We start from the raw sequence: 21,915 nt of genomic DNA on the forward strand, positions 1-21,915 counted from the left end.
TTGACCCCTTCTAGACGGTACAGTTCCATCATTTCGTTGTTTCCCCAAAATTGCAAACCCCTCAAGGCGTCCACAAAACGCAAATATCTAGGTTTGAATCCTCATATGGCACAAAATTCTTCAGCATGTGATTACAATCTGTGACATGCACATGGCAGACTACTGAGGAAATATAATGTTGATATACACTACACTTTGCGAATTGTTGACGATAACGATACGTGGCAGTTTGGACTTCCACTAAAAGAGAGAAATTTTGGTGAAAATGAAATTCCGATCTCAGTCGCAATGGGGATATAAATAAATTCAGTGGTGATTAATAAAAAAAAAATTTCCAGATCGGGACTCGAACCAGAATTTTTCGCTTTAGTGAGCGGTCACCGTAATCGCTTAAACTATCTGAGTACGCTTCACGTCCAATCCAAATTCCCAACATTTCACACACTAATGACGTAGCGTCCCCTGTACGTTACAGTCATTGCTGGCAGCCTCATCCTGCTCCCCGCAAGAGTTCGGACGAAGAGTGCATCTGTGCCGAACGATCGAGGGGCATAGATCACTTCTGTAGGTCACTGAATCATGCGCGTCCGGAAGCAGTTGCCACGCGAGTGGTGGGAGAACACAGCGTGGCCCCGTTGCGGGCCTCGATTCCCGGTATCTGTTCATTCTGCGCGCGCGCGTCACTACCTTCAGAACGGAGCGTTCCTGACGTATTTTCGCAATTGCGCTCCGTTCTGTAAGCGGTGGCGTCCGCTAACAGAATGGACAGACACCGGGAATCGAGGCCCGCACTAGGGCCGCGCCGTGCCACCCCACCACCAGCGCGCATCCTCTTGCGGGAGCGCGTGATTGCCCGCCCCCAGAAAAGGCCAGTCGTCTAGCTGCTATGCAGATACGCAGGACACGGCATAGAGGCACATCGCCTATAGCTGACGGACACGAAAGTCATTGAACTGTTGCGACAAGACGACTCTACCGCTCAGCTGATCACCCGAGCTAGTTTTACGATTTCTGTAGCTGACATTTTATTGCGCTCAGTTAAAAATCCAGTTGCGTGCTCGGTTCGAATCTTTATGAAACACAGAGATTTACCTCACATCATTTCAAGTTTAAACATACACATACTTTGTGATATGTGAATGACACCATATTTAAGATCTTTCGTGGTGGAAGGTTCCCGCAGAAATACTGAGCATGAACCGTGATTTATTTTCAAAGAATATTCTTAAGAATTTATTTTATTTACTAGCGATTCATCAAGAACATTGACACAGTTAATCACACTATGTAAGCATGGAAGTAGTTCCCAGGGAGCAACTGATGAAATCATAACCAAATTCCTTTTAACAAATGGGAATGTTATTCACTTTAATAGTGCCTAAATGCATTTTTTAAAAGAAACAGATTTAAAATTATAATCAGAAAGCACCCTCTAAATATCAAAGTTACAATTTATTCAGAGGCAGAAAGAAACAAATTTTGACTGTATGAGCTTTCGGGCAGAGAACCATGCCGCTCCCTTTTGACACGGCCGTAGTTACGACCGCTCACAACAGCCTCTGAAAGACTACACTGGTGCAAATCTGCAACACACCAGATTACTTTAAACTAAGAGTTATACCAATTTACACAAGCACACAAACTATGCACCACCGTAAGAGGGATGGAAATCGTACAAAACACTAACAATTAAAATATTAACCTTGTCACCAAAGGTGCAACTTGATGTTAACTTCTACGAAAAGTCTTACGCTGAAAGGGTGGCAACTTTATATACTAAAATGATCATTTAAATAAAAGCCCATGAAATGCAATCTTATATAAAATTCTACAAAGTTGGCCAAACAATAGTTAAGATGCTCTACAGTACACAGATACCGCCTCTCAAAATCACAGACAATAATATCAAAGTTTCCAAACATAAAAACATATTTCAAGTGTTAGGCCGTTACACTCCAAGCAATAAATTCGTTAACACACGAAATCCGACAAACATGACAGAGGCAGCTACTAACGTACGGTAGATTGATAGGGAGATTACCGAACAACCCGAACCGCTGGTTGCTCTAACCCGCCCCTACTCCACAAGGGTGGGCAAACGGAGAAGAATGGTGGGACGACCCCAAAGCCAAACGGCTGGTGACCTCACCAAGAAAACAAGTACAATTTAACAAGAATAGATCAAACAACATATCACCAATCACTTAACTTCTAATAAACTGCGATTTCTTGAGAAGAGCTGGCGCACCACCCCCAAATCGCTCTCCGAACAGTCCGCTGCCAGCCGCTTCAACGGACGCAGGAAGGCGCGCCGATCTCCCGTCTCACGGCGTCGCAGCTCGCACCAGCCAGACTGATGTCGTGGGTTGACTGCTGTTGCTCTCGTGTCGACCGCGAAATCACTACTCCTCGCTATACGCCGCGGCCCACTAGACTCACGTGGCGACCTCACATGCGCCGACGCTCAAGACGGACAAGTCATATTGTGTCTCAGTGCGCGACCGACCAACCGATCTATCCAACCTCCAATGCCCATTGCCTGAGCAAACTCGAGTAGACTGGTGGCCTAACGCGCAGACTCAGATGCAGGAACTAAGCCCCGACAGGGTGACCACTCGCTGAGTTCTCTTACTGGCGGAGTAGAAAGACTGTCATTTTGCCGGCTTTAAAGGTCGATCCGAACAACAGACAGACACTAACTACCTAACAAATGCGGACGAGAGACAGACTAGCAAGCTGGGGACGAGAGGCTGACCCAGACTGACCGACTGGCGAGCTCATGGCGCCCCTTAAATGCACGTAAACAGGCAAACTTCCCCCTTTCCCACCAGAGGGAGACATCAAAGCTGCCATTGCCACAGCGGCGCCACCGCCAGAAACGGAGGGCGACTGCTTCACACTACGCGCTGCGGTGCCCTCTTCAAAACAGCAATTTGTACCACGGCTCAGAGCCATGCTGCCTCTGTAGCCGTTCATAACTCCAGAAATTTTGCCGTTGTAGGATTTTGTGCACGAATTGACCTCTCGTTAACGTCCCATAAATGTTCTGTGGGATTTATGTCGGACGATCTGGGTGGCCAAATCTTCCACTCGAATCTTTCGGAATGTTCTCGGTACACTCTTTACGCGGTGAATCTCAGAATATTGAATTCCCTAATGACTTCCGAAATGGAATGTCCCATGCGTCTAGCTCCAATTGCCATTCCGCGTTCAGAGTGTGTTATTTCGTGTCGTGCGCCCATAATCACGTCGTAAACCTTACCACATGAGTCACGTCAGTAGAAATGACAGCTCCACCAAATTACTGCACTTATACCTGATGTACGCGGTACTGCCTCCATCTGTTCATGTGCATATCGCTAGCCCATGACTTTTGTCAAGTCAGTGGGTCTACCCAGTCATTTCTCAACATACTCACCCCTGCGACAAACACATTTCTCCCAACTAGAGACCAATTTGTTGATACCGTCACTGTAGAATGTTTGACTTTGTTAACGGATTTACAATCTCACCTCTGCTTCTACCGCTTCATCACTATTATAGTGAAGTCCTCGATGATTTTGTTTAAGTTTTGAAAACAGATGAAAACCGGATGTGGTCAAGCCGGAACTGTATGGAGGATGATCGATGGCAGTGAACCTAATTGGATTGTTGTAAATGTCGCAGCGCTTGGGTGGACTGGCATTATCATGCTAAAGGACAGGATTTTCCATGTGTGGACGAACTCTTCGAATTCGAAACTCGATTACAGCACCGTGTTTCTCAAGCGCCGACATAGGTACGTCACACATTCCCATGTTACACGCCACATTTCGGAGGTCTCTAACGGCAGAGGGCTACAGCTATGTTGTCATGATGAATAAACATATAGCACGTCAATAAGGTTTGCTTTGTTTTAAAGCCTTAAGGTTTTTCACATAAAAAGATGGAGCATTACTTTTTAGCACGCCCTCGTGTGTACTACACGAAAGTTTTTTTTTTTTTTTTCAGCTTTCGTGTAAGTTGCAGTTTAGTGAAGCCGCAGCTTGTGAGCAGGTAGCAGGCAAGTTGAAATATTTCACATTCAAGTTTCCGAAGTATTCCTTGCATATATTTCGTCGTTACGAATATTTTACGTGGGTTACTGGTTGCAGTTCTAGATGCTCCGCCTCACTTATAACTTCGTACATCTGACACCTTCTTTAGCACTCTGTAAGGCAACGAACCGAACCAGAAACGAGTTCCAAGAAAATCAAACACTTCAGTACCCGGCAACTCTAAAGGGATGACACCAGAATGGGTCTGCATTTAATGTCAATACGTTAAGTAATCATACTGCAGTCTTGGCCGAGAGACACCGTCTGTGGTTATTCGGCCACCTGGTGTAAGCACTTCTGTTTAACGTCACTTCGACGACTTGCGTATAGATGAATATGGGTTAAAATAATTAGGGAAACATAAACACTCTGTCCGCGAGCATAGAAAACCACCGACCCAGACAGGAATCGAACCCGGGCATCGCGATCTAGAGACAGCGACGCTAACCAGCAGACCACGACTTGTGGATCAGCTGTCGGTCTCAACTAGGTCATGAAGTTTTTGGAAGGAGCACACCACAGAGGCATGATTCTAAGTGAGGGTTTATTCCGTAGGCCTGTGTAGTCAGTCGATTCCATCACTCAAGCTTACAGCACACCCACTATAAATTAGCTTAATTAGCCAAAGATGACAAAAGTTATGAGATAGCGATATGCGCATATAAAGATGGCGGTGATATCACGTACACTAGGTAAACAAGGACAGTGCGTTGGCGGAGCTGTTAGTTGTACACAGGTGATTCATGTAAAATGGATTCCGACGTCATTATGGCCGCACGACGAGAACAGCGACATTTGAGTAGAGTTTTCAGTGCTAATAGACAGTCACCAATACATGATATAACCGCAGAAATCAGTGTGGGACGTAGGACGACCATATCCGTTAGAACAGTGCGGCGAAATTTAGGGTTAATAGCCTATGGCAACACAAGACCGACGCGAGTGCCTTTGTTAAAAGCACAACATCACCTCAAGGGCCTTTCCTGGGCTCGTGACCACAGGCGTCTGAAAAACCGTGGCATGGTCAAATGAGTCCCGATTTCAGTTGGTAAGAGCTGATAGTAGCGTTCGAGGGTGGCTCTACCCCACAAAGGCATGAACCCAAGTTTTCAATAAGGCACTGTGCAAGCTGGCGCTGGATCCATGATGGTGTGGGCTGTATTCACATGGAATGGACTGGGTCGCCTGGTCCTACAGAACCGAGCATTGAGTGGAAGTGGTTATGTTCGGTTACTTGGAAACCATTTGCTGCCATTCATGGACTTCATATTCCCAAACAACGATGGAATTTTTATAGGTGACAATGTGCCATTTCACAGGGCCACAGTTGTTCGCAATTGGTTTGAAGAACATTCTGGACACTTCTAACGGATGATTTGGCCACCCAGATCGCCTGACGTAAAACTTATCGAACATTTGTGGGGCATAATCGAGAGATCTGTTCATACACAAAATCCAGCACCGGCAGCACTTTCGCAATTATGGGCAGCTATATATTCAGCTTGGCTCAGTATTTCTGCAGGGGACTTCCAACGACTTGTTGAGTCCTTGGCACGTCTAGTTGCTCCACTACGCCGGGCAAAAAGAGGTCCGATATGTTTGTAGCTATGCAATGACTTTTGTTGTCTCAGTATATGTTGTGCTGTGTAGGTTAATGGCTTGTGAGTTAAATGCCATCAAAGTCTGAAGTTCGACCACGAGGCAGTCTTAGGACTTTTACGTATCAGTTATCGCTTCTTTCACGTCTGGCAATGTATGTTGATGTGAAAAAAGCCGAGATTCACCTTGTTCGGAATCCACATTGAACCGCAAGTCCTCCTATAGCTGGCTGAGGTAAGTCAGTTCAAAGGCAATAGCATACTGCCTCCAACAGGACCATGCCTAGTAAAGCACTGTGGTGTTCAAAACAATCATCGGAATGATGCTTGCTTCAGTTGTTATATGTTAATGAATTCATAATCCCTGCCCTCGTTCTACGCAGAAAGCTAACTATTCGATCGTGCAGTGATACTGACCCACGTCTTACCAAATGAGTACTACACCATAGAAGACCCAAGGCAAACATCTGCACCTTGGCGTGTTCTTCACGAGATGAAAAACCTTAGGCCACTATGAACGTTCCTTCGCATTTGTACAAGGAAAAGTTATTCTGTCCAGTGTCCAACCTAGTTCTGTAGCTATCGCTCAAACTTCGATTCTCGTGGAAGCTGCTTCGTATGCAATTCATGCGTTTAGATCGTTCGAGCACAAAACAGGGTTGATATCACGTTAAGCCGCGAGGTTCTATGTGTAGGTGGAATATGGAAGCTGTTGTTTTATACAAAAATAACTGTGAGGCCGTTTCCTGCAAAACTGTAACGTATGAAAACTATGCACATTTTCCTAACGCAGTTCGGAGGCTTACTACTGCAATGCAGTTAATAAATAATTTAGCCTCTCATAACCGTCATAACTGCATTTTATGACTCATCTTCGACCGACACCACCACGTCGTCTGCTCATCGCACACTTTTACAGTGACAAGTAATTTAACCTCTCAAAATAAATACCATTACAATATCCCAGTAGTTCTAACTTCAGTAAGATAAATAAGGGGAAAAATTTACTTTTTAGCCAGATCCAAGCACGAATTTACTGGCGCCTTGAGACTAGTAGTTCGTGGCCACGGTTCATGCTGATAATTACATTAAAATGTCAAAAAGCAGTATTATTTTAACAAATATACATCTGTAATCTTCAATCTCAGTTAAAGGTAGTAGGGGCTTCAACTGTAAAAGCAATGCCATATACATACAATATCTCTCTCTCTCTTACCACAGAGAACTTTCTTTTTTGGTTATATGGATATTTGAATGTATTTGAATGAGATGTGTGTGTGTGTGTGTGTGTGTGTGTGTGTGTGCGTGTGTGTGTGTTTGCCTACATGCGACTGTGTGCAAAGCCTAAATGGGCCTTGAATTTTTTGGTTCCCTATGTGTGTGTACCACAGGAATGTTGAGGTGGTGGAACACTGTTCCATGCAAGTTAATATAGCAGCTATTAATGAGCTTGTCAAGGTGCAGAGATTGGCCTGCTTAGCCATAACAGGTGGAATTACCATCTCACCCACTGCTGGAATGGAGACCGTGCTGGATGTACCCCCATTTTACCTTTAGTCCACAATATATGCAGCGGAAGGGGCATACAGGTTAAAAATTGGGAAAGAAACTTGAAACTTTTAGGATATCCCGAATTCCTCACCAGTACTGTGATATGGTAAATGCAGGAATGGTAGCAGAAATGCCGACTAACTATACATACAATAACTTCCAGCTGCTTCAATAAACCCTTCAGAGTAACAGTTGTAAGTAGTGAGCAGTGGAGTAACGAATCACGCTACCGTTCAGGAAACACAGTCTCGTTTACTGATGAGTCGAAAGTAGACGAAAGCACTGGGACCAGAGTATACGGGATAGATTATAGACTAGAAAGAGAAATCTCTATAGTAAAACTGGCCACGGTATGCCAGGCGGAAATATTTGCGTCCAACTGCTGGCGGAGCAGAATCTGCGAAAGTGCTACAAACATCGTAGCGTCTACATTCATTCAGACAGCCAAGCAGCTATGAAATCTCTGTATGGCCCTGCAACGCTACCAAAGACCGTTGCAGAATACCTTGAAGCCCTTTTGCTGTGAGTCCCTTCTCATTCAGGAATTAGTGGCCATGAGCAAGTTAATAAGGTGGCCAGGACAGGTGCAATGACTTCATTTGTTGGGTCGGAACCTGTCCTAGCCATTACTGAGTCGATGGTGAAATCAAAATTATGTATCTGAATCAGGAGGTAGCAATTATAATATTGGTCTAAGGTCCATAACAAAAACATGAAATGCTAGTGATGAGGAATCAGTGTTTCAGGAGAAATTCTATGCTTCTGGGGTTGGATAGGAGGCAAATTAAACTCATAGTAGGACTAACGATTGGCCATGGGAACTTTAGGAAACCCCTGTACATGATGGGTGTAGCAGAACAGTGCCTAAGTGTAGCCTATGTAGTGAGGTGACGGGGATGAAACCGCACCACATTTAATCTTCCAGTGCGAAGCGTTGTTCAGAAGACACAGAACATTCGGATCGTTAATTCCAAAAGATGTTACGTGTAATACAAAACTAATAAGGATCTCCTACATCTCTTTAAGATTACCTGCTGGCTTATACTAGTATCACAGGGAGAGAAACCGACTTATTGACAGAAACACAAGAAGAAGTGGAATGAAAATGGAACTAGCACCTACAATCGGGCGTATGTATGCAGAATGGCGCTAAGCAAGACAGGCAGAGCTAAACAGTCATTTCGCCGTTTGAACGCTACGAGGACATAAATATAGGGCAGTGGAAGAGGAGAACAAAGAAGAGGGAGAATATATGCACAATGCTGCGTTTGTGCATGTTTTACAGCTTCTAGAAGACTAAGTGGCACTCACGAATAAAAGAACTGTCAAATTCTTATGAACTGTGATTTGTTAAGTAATTTCTTACTTTTTGTATTAAAATACACTATATGTGTTAGGCTAGCAGTAATGTAGATTGCCGTTATAGTGAACAGTGAAATTTTCTGTCTTTTGGCGTTTTACAATTGTAACGCTTACAACCTAATGTAGAAGTTTCTTCTTGAGGAAATTTTCACAGCAGTTGTATATAAATTGCAGTAGTTCAGAAAAAAAAAAAAACCTTTTGCATGCTTCACATAAAGTTTTTTTTCTTTTTTTTTTTAACTTGTACATCCAGACGCGTTTTTTTTCGTTGCAAGGCATCTTGAGTGAGTGTCCTGAAATATTACACAAATTTTCGTTTTCAATTTCAGGTTATCATTCGCACGTACAGGCTATAGATTTAAAACAGGTCATTGAAAAAAAAATGGTTCAAATGGCTCTGAGCACTATGGGACTCAACTTCTGAGGTCATTAGTCCCCTAGAACTTAGAACTACTTAAACCTAACTAACCTAAGGCCATCACAAACATCCATGTCCGAGGCAGGATTCGAACCTGCGACCGTAGCGGTCTTGCGGTTCCAGACTGCAGCGCCTTTAAGTTTTTATAACAAAACGGAACCATACTTAACGATCAGCGCCTAATTCATTAGTTGTAAGCCAAACATATTTCTCTCATGTTGCAAATTGGTCGGAAGTGCGCAATTTTCTTTGCTGCCACTGTTTTCGAGATGTAGTACGGTAACTGCCATTTTCTGTGTTTAGAGTGTCAATCGTTTCTGTAAGTGCAGCCACGTTTCTCAGGTTTTGCTTTCAATTCTTCTTTTCTGAGACCATATGTGTGCTGATGTAAGTTCTGTGTGTGTGTGTTTTATTTTATTATTTATTTCCTTATTTCTACAAGTATTTTTTAATTTTTTGTTTTATTTTTTACTGTTTTTTATTATTATCATTATTTTCTTTTTCTTTTGCATTTTTCGTTTATATACCTAGGAGAGAAATGGGATTTGTGGTCATCTATTGGGATTGTTGTCTATTATATAATCAGTCAGTGTGAACAGTGAGTAGTTGCTAATCATCACTTCGTCATTTGTTATATAGGTTCTTTTCAGTCTTTGTTTCGTATATGTGGTAATTTTCATGTAATATTAGAAGGTGTCTTTCATTTTTTTCTAAATATTTTCATGTCTTTCTCTCTTGTAGCAAGTTTGTGATTGTTTTCTCTTAAATGTTCCGCAGAAATTTAGTGGCTTGGCCCATAAATCCATGCTTCGTTTACGCCTTGTCGTTTGAAAACAACCATTTTTAAAAGACAAGACATAAACATAGTATTCAAAACAGAAAGTTCATTCCAAAAATACATTCCAAAAATAACAAAAGCAGAGTCATCTATCATAAATCAGGAATATACCAACTACCAAAACATGTGACGGAAGGTATGTACGAGAAGTACAAATCAATAGAACATTCGACACCTGCTACAAAGAACATATCAGAGCATGGAGACATGGGACAAGTCACACAACTTTTGTGTAATATTTAAGAGAAAATAATCATGAACATACTTCAAGAGGGAAAGACACGAAAATAGTCAGAATAAATAATGAAAGTCACCTACTAACCTTACAAGAGAATTATCACATATACGAAACAAAAGCTGAAAAGAGACTACTACTAAAAGACCAAGTGAATACGACTAATCACTCACTGTTTACGCTGATTGATTATATAATAGGCAGTAATCCCATAGATGATCAAAAATCTCATTTCTCTCCTAAGAATATAAATGAAAAATGCAAAAAAAAGAAAATAATAGTAAGAATTAGCAAAAAATTAAATAAAAATAAAAATAAAAAAGAGATGTGAAAATGAGTAAATAATAAAACAGAGTAATACTAACGGAATATTACGTCGGTTTCTGGAGGAACATAGACATATTAGTAACTTGAATACACAGTATTAATGTTCCACAATAATTGTGGAACATTAATACTGTATATTCAAGATATTAATAAATAAAGTAAGAAAAACTTTATCCAGACTCACAGCCATAACTCAAATCAGCACACACAGAGTGACAAAAAACAAAAACTATTGAAAGCAAAACATGAAAAAGTTGGTGACACTTATAAGAACGAATGACACCCTCAACACAGAAATACTGTATTTCGAAAGCAGTGACAACAAGGAAAACTGCAAACTTCCAACGGGTTTGTCACATGAGAGAAAGATGTTGAGCTTACAAATAATGAAGTAGACGCTGATTTAAGTATGTTTCCGTTTTAATAGGAAAACTTCAATAATGTGTATGTGCAGACGGTATCCTGTATGCGCAATCGAAAAAGTCCTATAATATTACAGGACACTCACTGAAGATGCCTTGTAACGAAGGCGAAACACGTCAGGGTGCATAAGTTAAATAAAAGAAAAAACTTACTATGCAGAATGCAAAACGTGTTTTTCCTCTGGACTTTTGGAATTTAATGCAGCAGTGTTACACACTGTGCGTGCTTTGGTTTCTTGTTTGCGTTCATTCACTGAGCCACATTTGCTGACTGCGGACGGGAGTCTGGCGTCAGTGTTCAGTACCACCCCGCCCCTGTTGCATCTACCGAGAGTCAATGGCGCAATAGAGTTGCGCACTTGTCCCCTGAAGCTTCGCTGTTGTCCACCGCAGCCACGTTCCACTGAACTCGCTCTTGCCCCGCACGAGTTTGTGTTACGCAGCTATTGACACCTTCCGTGCCCGCCTGCTGTCCCCAGCAGGAGCAGGAACGTCAAAATCAGCTGTTGCAACCACCTGTCAGTGTGTGCATTGCTAAAAGAGTTGTGCGGGAAGATAAACGTCAGTTACGAATGTGTTGGCAAGTGTTTTGTTTCCGCTGGCTAATCGTAAACTTGTATTTCTGTAGTTAAAAACTACCACATTGTGTGCCTGTCTCACATTTCCCTTATAAAAAACAAAGTTTTGTCTATTTCTATATGTCACCATAGTTAATATTCGTATGCTTGAACATGAGGTCATGCCGTTTGCCATAGGTGTATACATTTTTGTTTCATTTTTCCTAAAGTGAACACCACTTAGGTATTGGCACTTTATTTGATGCACAGTTTTAAAAAGCTGTACCACATTAGGTTACCAGTTGGCAACTTATTAGGTTCTAGTTCAGTGAAACTTTGCTCTCCCTGATTTTTTCCTTTGTGCCGGCCTGCAGTTATATATATAACATTATTCCTTTTGAATAGACTGATCAATGTTTGAATACAAAGAACAGTCGAAGTATTTTAATTGCTGAATTTATGGTAATATAATTGAAGGAGATGAAAAGCCACGTATGATTACAGTCAAAAAGTATTTACATTGATGTTGAGAAAAAGGAAAGGAAAAGTATGCTGTTTAATGAAACAATATTAATGTTTAGGATATGTTGTATGCCACAGACACTTAATTGATGTGAAGTGCAATTATGATTTTTTTCAGTTGTTTTCACTTCTATGTGTGTTGACTCCTCACTTAGCACATATATTAACCTAAAAGTAAACAATTGTAAATTTTCTCTCTAGGGATGAGAGAGAGTGTGAAGTGTATGAAATTTTTCTTTTGTGTTAGAGTAGTATAACTCAGGAGGGAGCCATTGCTGGGTATTTCATTGATTATTTTTTTCTGTAGGGATCTTGTTGCTGGGTAAAAATTTCTGTGGAATATCTGTTTCCTTTTTTGGTTTTTCGAAAAACTTTTTTCTGGAGTTTTTGAAAAAACTTTACTGGGAGGATGTAAGGAGTAGGCTACTGCTATATTTGATGTAATGTGTCGATATGGCACTCCTTACTTATCACTGGCTTCTGGTACTTTCGAAACTGCACTTACTTTTTCCCTGAGGGAGCAATCTTCCTACTGCATCGCAACAATGCCCAGCGCTAGTGGTCACATGCCCATCTTCGTGTGGTAGTAGCGTCGTTGTTCGGCTTCAGCATGGAACGATAGCATGGAGCTGTGTCGCAGATGGATTAATATAAAGGTTTTGCTACAAGATAAAGTTAATACATGAAAGTGTTGCGTCAGTTTGTATGAAAAAAGTGTCTGAGAAATTCATTTATTTCACGGAAAATTTTGAGGAATTAGTGATGCGGTTTATGGCTGAAATTGTGTCATGTTTGTGAATCAGTGATTTTCGCGGAGAAACATACCGACGGTAGAACGTAAAAGAAAACGCCTCGAAAATCAATGATTACCTGCTTAATTAGTGTGGAAACGTAATGTGGTAATGCTTACTTCGGTGTGAATGTGAAACAAGCGCAACTGTCAACATGGAACCAGCACCGGATCTACGATATTTCCGAACAGGGGCAAAAAATTTGATAGTGACCCTCCCACGAGCGATTGAGATAGAACGAAAAAAGTTTAAAAAAATACTTCTCTAAAATATGTTCATTTTGTAGCGTAGGTCTTTCTGAGAGTAGTTTGATGTATAAAACATACACTCCTGGAAATTGAAATAAGAACACCGTGAATTCATTGTCCCAGGAAGGGGAAACTTTATTGACACATTCCTGGGGTCAGATACATCACATGATCACACTGACAGAACCACAGGCACATAGACACAGGCAACAGAGCATGCACAATGTCGGCACTAGTACGCTGTATATCCACCTTTCGCAGCAATGCAGGCTGCTATTCTCCCATGGAGACGATCGTAGAGATGCTGGATGTAGTTCTGTGGAACGGCTTGCCATGCCATTTCCACCTGGCGCCTCAGTTGGACCAGCGTTCGTGCTGGACGTGCAGACCGCGTGAGACGACGCTTCATCCAGTCCCAAACATGCTCAATGGTGGACAGATCCGGAGATCTTGCTGGCCAGGGTAGTTGACTTACACCTTCTAGAGCACGTTGGGTGGCACGGGATACATGCGGACGTGCATTGTCCTGTTGGAACAGCAAGTTCCCTTGCCGGTCTAGGAATGGTAGAACGATGGGTTCGATGACGGTTTGGATGTACCGTGCACTATTCAGTGTCCCCTCGACGATCACCAGTGGTGTACGGCCAGTGTAGGAGATCGCTCCCCACACCATGATGCCGGGTGTTGGCCCTATGTGCCTCGGTCGTATGCAGTCCTGATTGTGGCGCTCACCTGCACGGCGCCAAACACGCATACGACCATCATTGGCACCAAGGCAGAAGCGACTCTCATCGCTGAAGACGACACGTCTCCATTCGTCCCTCCATTCACGCCTGTCGCGACACCACTGGAGGCGGGCTGCACGATGTTGGGGCGTGAGCGGAAGACGGCCTAACGGTGTGCGGGACCGTAGCCCAGCTTCATGGAGACGGTTGCGAATGGTCCTCGGCGATACCCCAGGAGCAACAGTGTCCCTAATTTGCTGGGAAGTGGCGGTGCGGTCCCGTACGGCACTGCCTTAGGATCCTACGGTCTTGGCGTGCATCCGTGCGTCGCTGCGGTCCGGTCCCAGGTCGACGGGCACGTGCACCTTCCGCCGACCACTGGCGACAACATCGATGTACTGTGGAGACCTCACGCCCCACGTGTTGAGCAATTCGGCGGTACGTCCACCCGGCCTCCCGCATGCCCACTATACGCCCTCGCTCAAAGTCCGTCAACTGCACATACGGTTCACGTCCACGCTGTCGCGGCATGCTACCAGTGTTAAAGACTGCGATGGAGCTCCGTATGCCACGGCAAACTGGCTGACACTGACGGCGGCGGTGCACAAATGCTGCGCAGCTAGCGCCATTCGACGGCCAACACCGCGGTTCCTGGTGTGTCCGCTGTGCCGTGCGTGTGATCATTGCTTGTACAGCCCTCTCGCAGTGTCCGGAGGAAGTACGGTGGGTCTGACACACCGGTGTCAATGTGTTCTTTTTTCCATTTCCAGGAGTGTATATGTTCGAGGAAGAGTAATAAATGTCATTTTTCTTAAGTGTGCCGAAGTGCAGTGCCATGCCTCTTCACACGGCATTCTTCTATTGCACGTCACTATTTCGCCCTGTGGTATTTGTAATGGAAGCCATCAAACCTATATTCAGGAAAACGGAAATTAAAATGTTCTGTGGTGCCTCTCCTGTTTCCAGTCGGCCGATTTGACATCCTACCCCGTTGAAAAAAACTCACAATTAGTACTGGGTAAGACTATTTGTAACCGGGAGAATAAGAACTCTTCAGAAAATTTGCACTGTTTATTGCCTATTAGCTAATAACTTTCTCTTTTGTGTTACATAAAATTAAATATAGGTAACATAAAACGAGTAAAGACAAGAGACAAACAAGGCAGTCCACATTTCTGCAATCCTTAGGTCCCAAGATTTTTTTTTCTCTCTTATCTTCCTACAGCTTTACACGGAGTGCTTTCCTTTCTCCTCAAGAATCTATTACATCATCAAAGCTCGTGAAACGTTTTGCTACATGAAAAATCAAAACGCCATTGTCTAGTACAGAAAAAGCTGCTAATACGAATCGTAACAAAGACTGGTTTCTCGATCTGATTCCGTCTATTTTGTCACTGTCTGCTAGATAAAACGAAATAGGCCTTTCTATATTGCAGCAATTGTAACACGCGCCAAATAAGCGAGACTGTTTTGGCACAAATGGTCGTTTTTATCTAACTCATTTACACAAATAACACGACGGAATATGATTCACGAAGTATCAGTATCAAATGCCTATTAGACCTACTAAAAGCAAACACTTTTATGTTAGGAAATAGTTGTACATCTCATTCATACGCTCCAGTTTCTCAAGCGTGAGATCGAAAGGTAGTAGTACGAATTATTTATATAAATTTGGAATCGTTATATTCTTCGTTATACACTACTGGCCATTAAAATTGCTACACCAAAAAGAAATGCAGATTATAAACGGGTATTCATTGGACAAATATATTATAATAGAACTGACATGTGATTACATTTTCACGCAATTTGGGTGCATAGATTCTGAGAAATCACTACCCAGAACAACAACTTCTGGCCGTAATAACGACCTTGATATGCCTGGGCATTGACTCAAACAGAGCTAGGATGGCGTTGAGAGATCTGGAGAATGTGCTGGCCAGGGCAGCAGTCGAACATTTCCGGTATCCAGAAAGGCCCGTACAGGACCTGCAACATGCGGTCGTGCATTATCCTGTTTAAATGTAGGGTTTCGCTGGGATCGAAAGAACGGTAGAGCAACGGGTCGTAACCCATCTGAAATGTAACGTCCACTGTTCAGAGTGCCGTCAATGCAAACAAGAGGTGACCGAGACGTGTAATCAATGGCACCCCATACCATCACGCCGGGTGATACGCCAGTATGGCGATGACGAATACACGCTTCCAATGTGCGTTCATCGCGATGTCGCCAAACACGGATGCGACCATCATGATGCTGTAAACAGAACCTGGATTCATCCGAATAAATGACGTTTTGCCATTCGTGCACCTAGGTTCGTCGTTGAGTACACCATCGCAGGCGCTCCTATCTGTGATGCAGCGTCAAGGGTAACCGCAGCCATGGTCTCCGAACTGATAGTCCATGCTGCTGCAAATGTCGTCGAACTGTTCGTGCAGATGGTTGCTGTGTTGCAGACGTCCCCATCTGTTGACTCAGGGATCGAGACGTGGCTGCACGACCCGCTGCAGCCATGCGGATAAGATGCCTGTCATCTCGGCTGCTAGTGATACGAGGCCGTTCGGATCCAGCACGGCGTTCCGTATTACCCTCCTGAACCCACCGATTCCATATTCTGATAACAGTCACTGGATCTCGACCAACGCGGGCAGCAATGTCGCGATACGATAAACCGCAATCACGATAGGCTACAATCCGACCTTTATAAAAGTCGGTAACGTGATGGTACGCATTTCTCCTCCTTACACGAGGCATCACAACAACGTTTCACCGGCATCGCCGGTCAACTGCTGTTTGTGCATGAGAAATGGGTTGGAAACTTTCCTCATGTCAGCACGTTGTAGGCGTCGCCACCGGTGCCAACCTTGTGTGAATGCTCTGAAAAGCTAATCGTTTGCATATCACAGCATCTTCTTTCTGTCGGTTAAATTTCGCGGTGTAGCAATTTTAATGGCCATTAGTGTAATTTGTGTGATGTCCCCATTTCTTCTTCGTTCTAACAAACGATCTTGTCGTCACTAATTCTGTAACTATTCCTGCTATAGTCAAAACTTATTATCTGGTTAACTTCGCTAACCCTGCAATAATCACCAGTTTAGTTATCCCGCGTTTATTCTCCGATTAGGCGTTACTACGTGTTCGTACAACGCGTTTTTCGCGCTAGTCGGGGAATATAACTTAAGCGGCTGCAAACCGCAGACTATACAACTGACCCTCCTGAGTGTAGCGATCTGCCAAAAATTCTCTGTAAAAATATCGTTTTCTTGGATACGCCGAGAAGATTAATATGTAACCTTTCTTATCTGTTATTCCTGTTAGTCGTTTATTTACACTCTGGTAGTCTAAATATATGGATTTCGCTAGTAATTATAACAACGCTGATTAGTCGCACGCCCATTCATCCATAGACACAAAGAGCGATTGCCATTCATCCGTTCGGATTTATTCGGCTCAGCTAGTATAGCCCCGTCCGCTTTTGTCTGCGGGAAGGCTTTTTATTTCTAGATGCGACCGGGATTCCCCTGGTAGAGACATCACATACACTACCCATGCATTCAAAAATCAACTTAGGATTCCTCTAACAGTCCACTGGTGTACTGCCGGTCCATAGTGTTTAACGGGTACAATATTTCGGCGATCAGACATGTCACCATCGTCAGGTGCGCTTAAATCCCCTCCCTTCGCGAGACGTTCTCTCCGCCGTCCGCGCCTGCGCGTCAGCAGTCGATGGGACGCTGGCGTCGGCGTCTGTGGTGGCGTCGGTGTAATTGCCTCGTCCGCCCTAATCATCCGTTCGTTTCCTTTGCTGACCTTAATACACCTATGGACTGTTCGAGCAAGAAATACGCCGGGAGAAACTGAAGAATCACAACTTATGATTCGTTCAGAAATGAACTTAGAATGTGTTAAAAATGTTCAAAAAGCAACAGGGATACGTTTCAAAATCGTATGAATAATCGATAGACCGACGTGAGCTGGATGCTAGGCGCTTTGTGAAGCAACGTTTATTTCTTCAGCTATATGAATTTTGCGCCCCCTGAAATTGCTGCGAGGAGCGTATACACAGGTTTACCTCCCCCTAGATCCTGGCCTTCATGGGACAGGATGAGCTTAACGATTGTTAGGGTTGTGTGCTACATGCGAAAGGGACATTAAAACAAAGTAAATTGACTTTTACTGTTATGATTTCAAAATGACATTTTCCATTTCTTAACTGAATAACCTTAATGTGCGAAAAGTATAGGATATTTACATTGAAGGGGATCACTGCTGTCAGCTGCAGTGGCCCATTATGTGGAATCAGCGGCGACGAGCGAAAATGTGTACCGGGCCTGAATTCGCACCAAGAATCTCCCGCTTATTAGGCATGTACGTTAATCACTGCGCCAACTGGGACACAGCGTTATTGCAACTGCGCGGACTATCTCGGCACGCCTGACGGTCAAGTCACATTCCTACCGAGCGCCACCAATCCGCAGTCCCTGTCCATTGACTCCATGTTCGCTGCTTAGAGATTACAAGAGGAGTTTGGACGTATTTGTGCATCCGCACTGAAGAAAGTGGATCCATTGTTTAGCTAGGCAGATCGTTTATATGAACGAGTGGTGTCTTCTTTAGGACATGTCCGAAAGAACAGGCACCACGCATTCCTATAAACATAGGAGGTACATTTTCGGATGACGCAAATTGTTGTAACGAAACGGCTTCACTATGGAAAGCTTTCATATTTGAGTTAGGCAGTCAAATAGCCGCCAAAATTCATATAGAATAAACAGGGTCGCTGATGTTTTAGAGGCTATATGAATTGCTTAATGAGTAGAAGAGATTAATGGAGCCAGTTGTAAGGAATGCACTGAGTTGGTGGTGGAGCAAATTTATGTTGTTATATTAATGTGAAAATAGAGATAGGCGGTCTATGGGCCCAGTGGCGAAATTATGTGTTATTTGGACAGGTGCCTGATCATGTGGTTGTCAGAGGAGCATCTGAGTGGGGAAGGAGTACCCTTCAGCAGTAAGGAAAGAGGGGATGATGTTTGAAACTCAAATATTTTAGGTGTAATGAGAGAGGAACTTGATTAAAACGTGTTCCAACATGAAACATACATGGAGAAACGAAGACGATCTCCTGACCTGAAAATTAGGTATCAGCTTAAGAAGGTGGTACGAATAAAACGTCTGAGAACTAATGTAACATGAAATGTTTCTTTTTCTTTCAAGGTAATGCAATACTGAGGTATGTTGACATTATTTATTTGTTTTCCGGCATGTTGAAGTTCAATGTCTGCATCAAAACAACCAAGTAAATTATCACTGTAATAATGGAAGATGTATATTAAAAATGGAGAATGATGAATTGAGTAGATTACATATGGCATTTATAAAGGTGAACTAGTAGAACTGTGGGACCCATATTAGTTTACCCTTGGGCATTATCTAGTGGTGAAATGGTCGATAAAGGACATAGCAGCCTCGATCTGATATTAGTGAGATGCCTGCATCTTTACCGATGGATATCTCAAGGTAATTGACCTAGTGAACGTTACTATGAGAATCGCGATGACAAGGACTAACAGTAGAAGCTGCAACTTCTACCTGCCTACAAATCTGCCTCATCTTTCCATGATTATAAATTACAAATACGTGAGCTATTAAGTCAATCTGTGTGATTAATTAGCATCACAATGTCTGTGGTCTGTGTGAGCAGATGATAATGTAGCTTTATTGCTCAAATGGATAAGTGATCAACAGTCAATTGTTACCAAAAAAAACGTTGACTGAACAACGATAGACTTGGAAACATAATTAGTAACGTTTTGTGAATGAGTCATGCTTTTCTTAATCTATTTAAATAAGTTTTATACTAAAATTAATATTTCATTACTTACATGAATGTAACTGTCTTAGTAATGATGGTAGATAACGCCAGTTTTGTCACCCTGGTTGAGGGAGTACAAGACGGGATGTGGAGACGAGAAACGAGAAAAAGCTGTCATACATATGTTCCACTGCTGAGGATCGGTTGGAAGATCCGCTGTGCCAGCAGCTGTTGGTGGAAGCGGACCCTTCGCTTTCGCGGGTCGGGGTGGCCGAGCGGTTCTAGGCGCTACAGTCTGGAGGCGCGTGACCGCTACTGTCGCAGGTTCAAATCCTGCCTCGGGCATGGATGTGTGTGATGTCCTTAGGTTAGTAAGGTTTAAATAGTTCTAAGTTCTAGGGGACTGATGACCTCAGAAGTTAAGTCCCAAGGTCCTCAGAGCCATTTGAACCCTTTACTTTCCCTGTACTGGGGGAGATGAGTAGCCGTCCAGTGTTGGGCCAACTCACAGCACGTGATGGAGGTTACCCCGCCAGCCACTCAAGGATGCACGGCGTGCGCCCCAACACGCATTCCACAGTGGGCCAACGCCAGCAGGCTATGTGTTATATACAGTAGGAGGCCGGGACAAGGCACCTGGGATCTGTGACGACCCTCCTATTCACCTCTCATCTAAGATGTAAACAGCATCAAACACATGCTGAACATGCACAGAAAAACATTGTTGCTGATACTATGTTGTGTGCATGGGTCTACATCAGGAAAATTGACGTTTTTGCTGCCCCTGTGGTATAATGAGCTAAACGCATCTTTCATCTACACATGTAATCATGGACAAATATAGTGCATTCCGTGGACTAGGAAGAAGGTGTTCAGAATACAGTTTTATGCAAATGATTCTGCTTCTATAAGTGGTGAATGGAGGTATGTGATAGTTGTCGTATGACTTCTGCACCATTTGTTAGCAGCAGACACAGTGGCTGCGCCAAAGCCTGAGGTGGCGTGGAGTTTTACAATTATTTATTGAACTTTCTTTAAAATTTCTCCCTCGACGTCGCTGCCCAGCCCTGCGGACCCCTCCGCCTGGCTGCTGCTGTGTAGATTCTCCGACAATGCGCGCAACACGCGGCGCTGATCGCACTCGGGAGCCTCAGGCCACCAGTGCTCTGCTGAAGCCAGGAAGCCCTGTGGTTCAGATGAACTCGTCGCCGTGAGGTCAGCTGCCGACGCCTGCTGCACCAGTGGCTGGGAAGCCGTCAGCCGCAATGTCTGCGAGGTCCCGTCATGGACGGACCACGCGCCGTGGGGCCGGGTTGCCGTGAAGTCCGGGCGTCAGTCCCCGGCGGCGCCAGTGACCAAGACCGCGCTGCGTCCAATCCTGCTGGAAGTTCTCGCTGTAGTTAGTCAGCCATGGTGCCAACCGATCTCGGGCCGACCTCCAGAGCTGAAGTTGACATCTGGCAGCGAACGGATGACTCCTGCGATCTGCAGCAGACTTCCGGAATCGTCACCTACGAAGATTGAACATTCGGACACGGACCACGTCTGTCCTCCGATCCGAACTGCTTCCTAAGGGCTTCTGTCTGTTGCTGCCTGCGCTCCACTATTTCTCAGTGGTAGCTTTTTGTTTTCACTCCCAAGTATATTGCAGCGTAACTTAGCGTGCTGGCCTCACTTCCCCTTACTCAGCACTCTCCAGGCTTCGCTGGGCGCTCGGTCTGTGTGCGTCCTTGCGTCAGTCTGTTGGCAGACTGCTGCTGCCAGCAAGGCTATCTGTGCGTGCTTACTTAGCAACGCCTTGATCGCTGGCGTGCCTCTGTTTCGCCATTCTCCACTGCGTGAAGCAACGCTTACTACATGTGGCCACAACAGGTGGAAAGTAAGCTATCGAGGACTATCGTGTGAAAATACCATTAATATGAACAATGTTAGGCATCTCATGATGAACTAGTAATTGAAGGTACACTTCTCGACTGAGTGAAAAGACACTATGTACTGCATGATTTATTTATAAACCTAGACTTGTTGATTTAATGTATGTGCATTCCGTAGATATATATCAGATTAGCAGTACCAGAAAAAACTGAGTAATGTGACACGAAGTTAATAGCTTGAATTCCTGGACATGGTATGGTGTTGTGTAAGTTTAAAGAGTGAAGGTAATGTACTGAATTGCTAGATGGTGGTTACTGCTGGAAGCAGACTAAAGACACTATGAACTTAACTGAGTCTTGTCAAGATCATTTTGATCTGCACTGAATTCTCTGAAATAAAGTTTTCGACCCTCTTACGCCAGTGTTTGGAGTGAATGGATTTGATGGATTTCAGAATATTTGAGTGTTGTGGGTAACAAAATGTTCCCTTGGCAAAGACCCATTTCTCAAGTCGTACCGACCAACCATTTCCATCGAATGTGGAAGAGCCCA

The sequence above is a fragment of the Schistocerca cancellata genome, chromosome 4 (genome assembly GCF_023864275.1).
Source record: "Schistocerca cancellata isolate TAMUIC-IGC-003103 chromosome 4, iqSchCanc2.1, whole genome shotgun sequence".
Taxonomy (NCBI): Eukaryota; Metazoa; Arthropoda; class Insecta; order Orthoptera; family Acrididae; genus Schistocerca; species Schistocerca cancellata.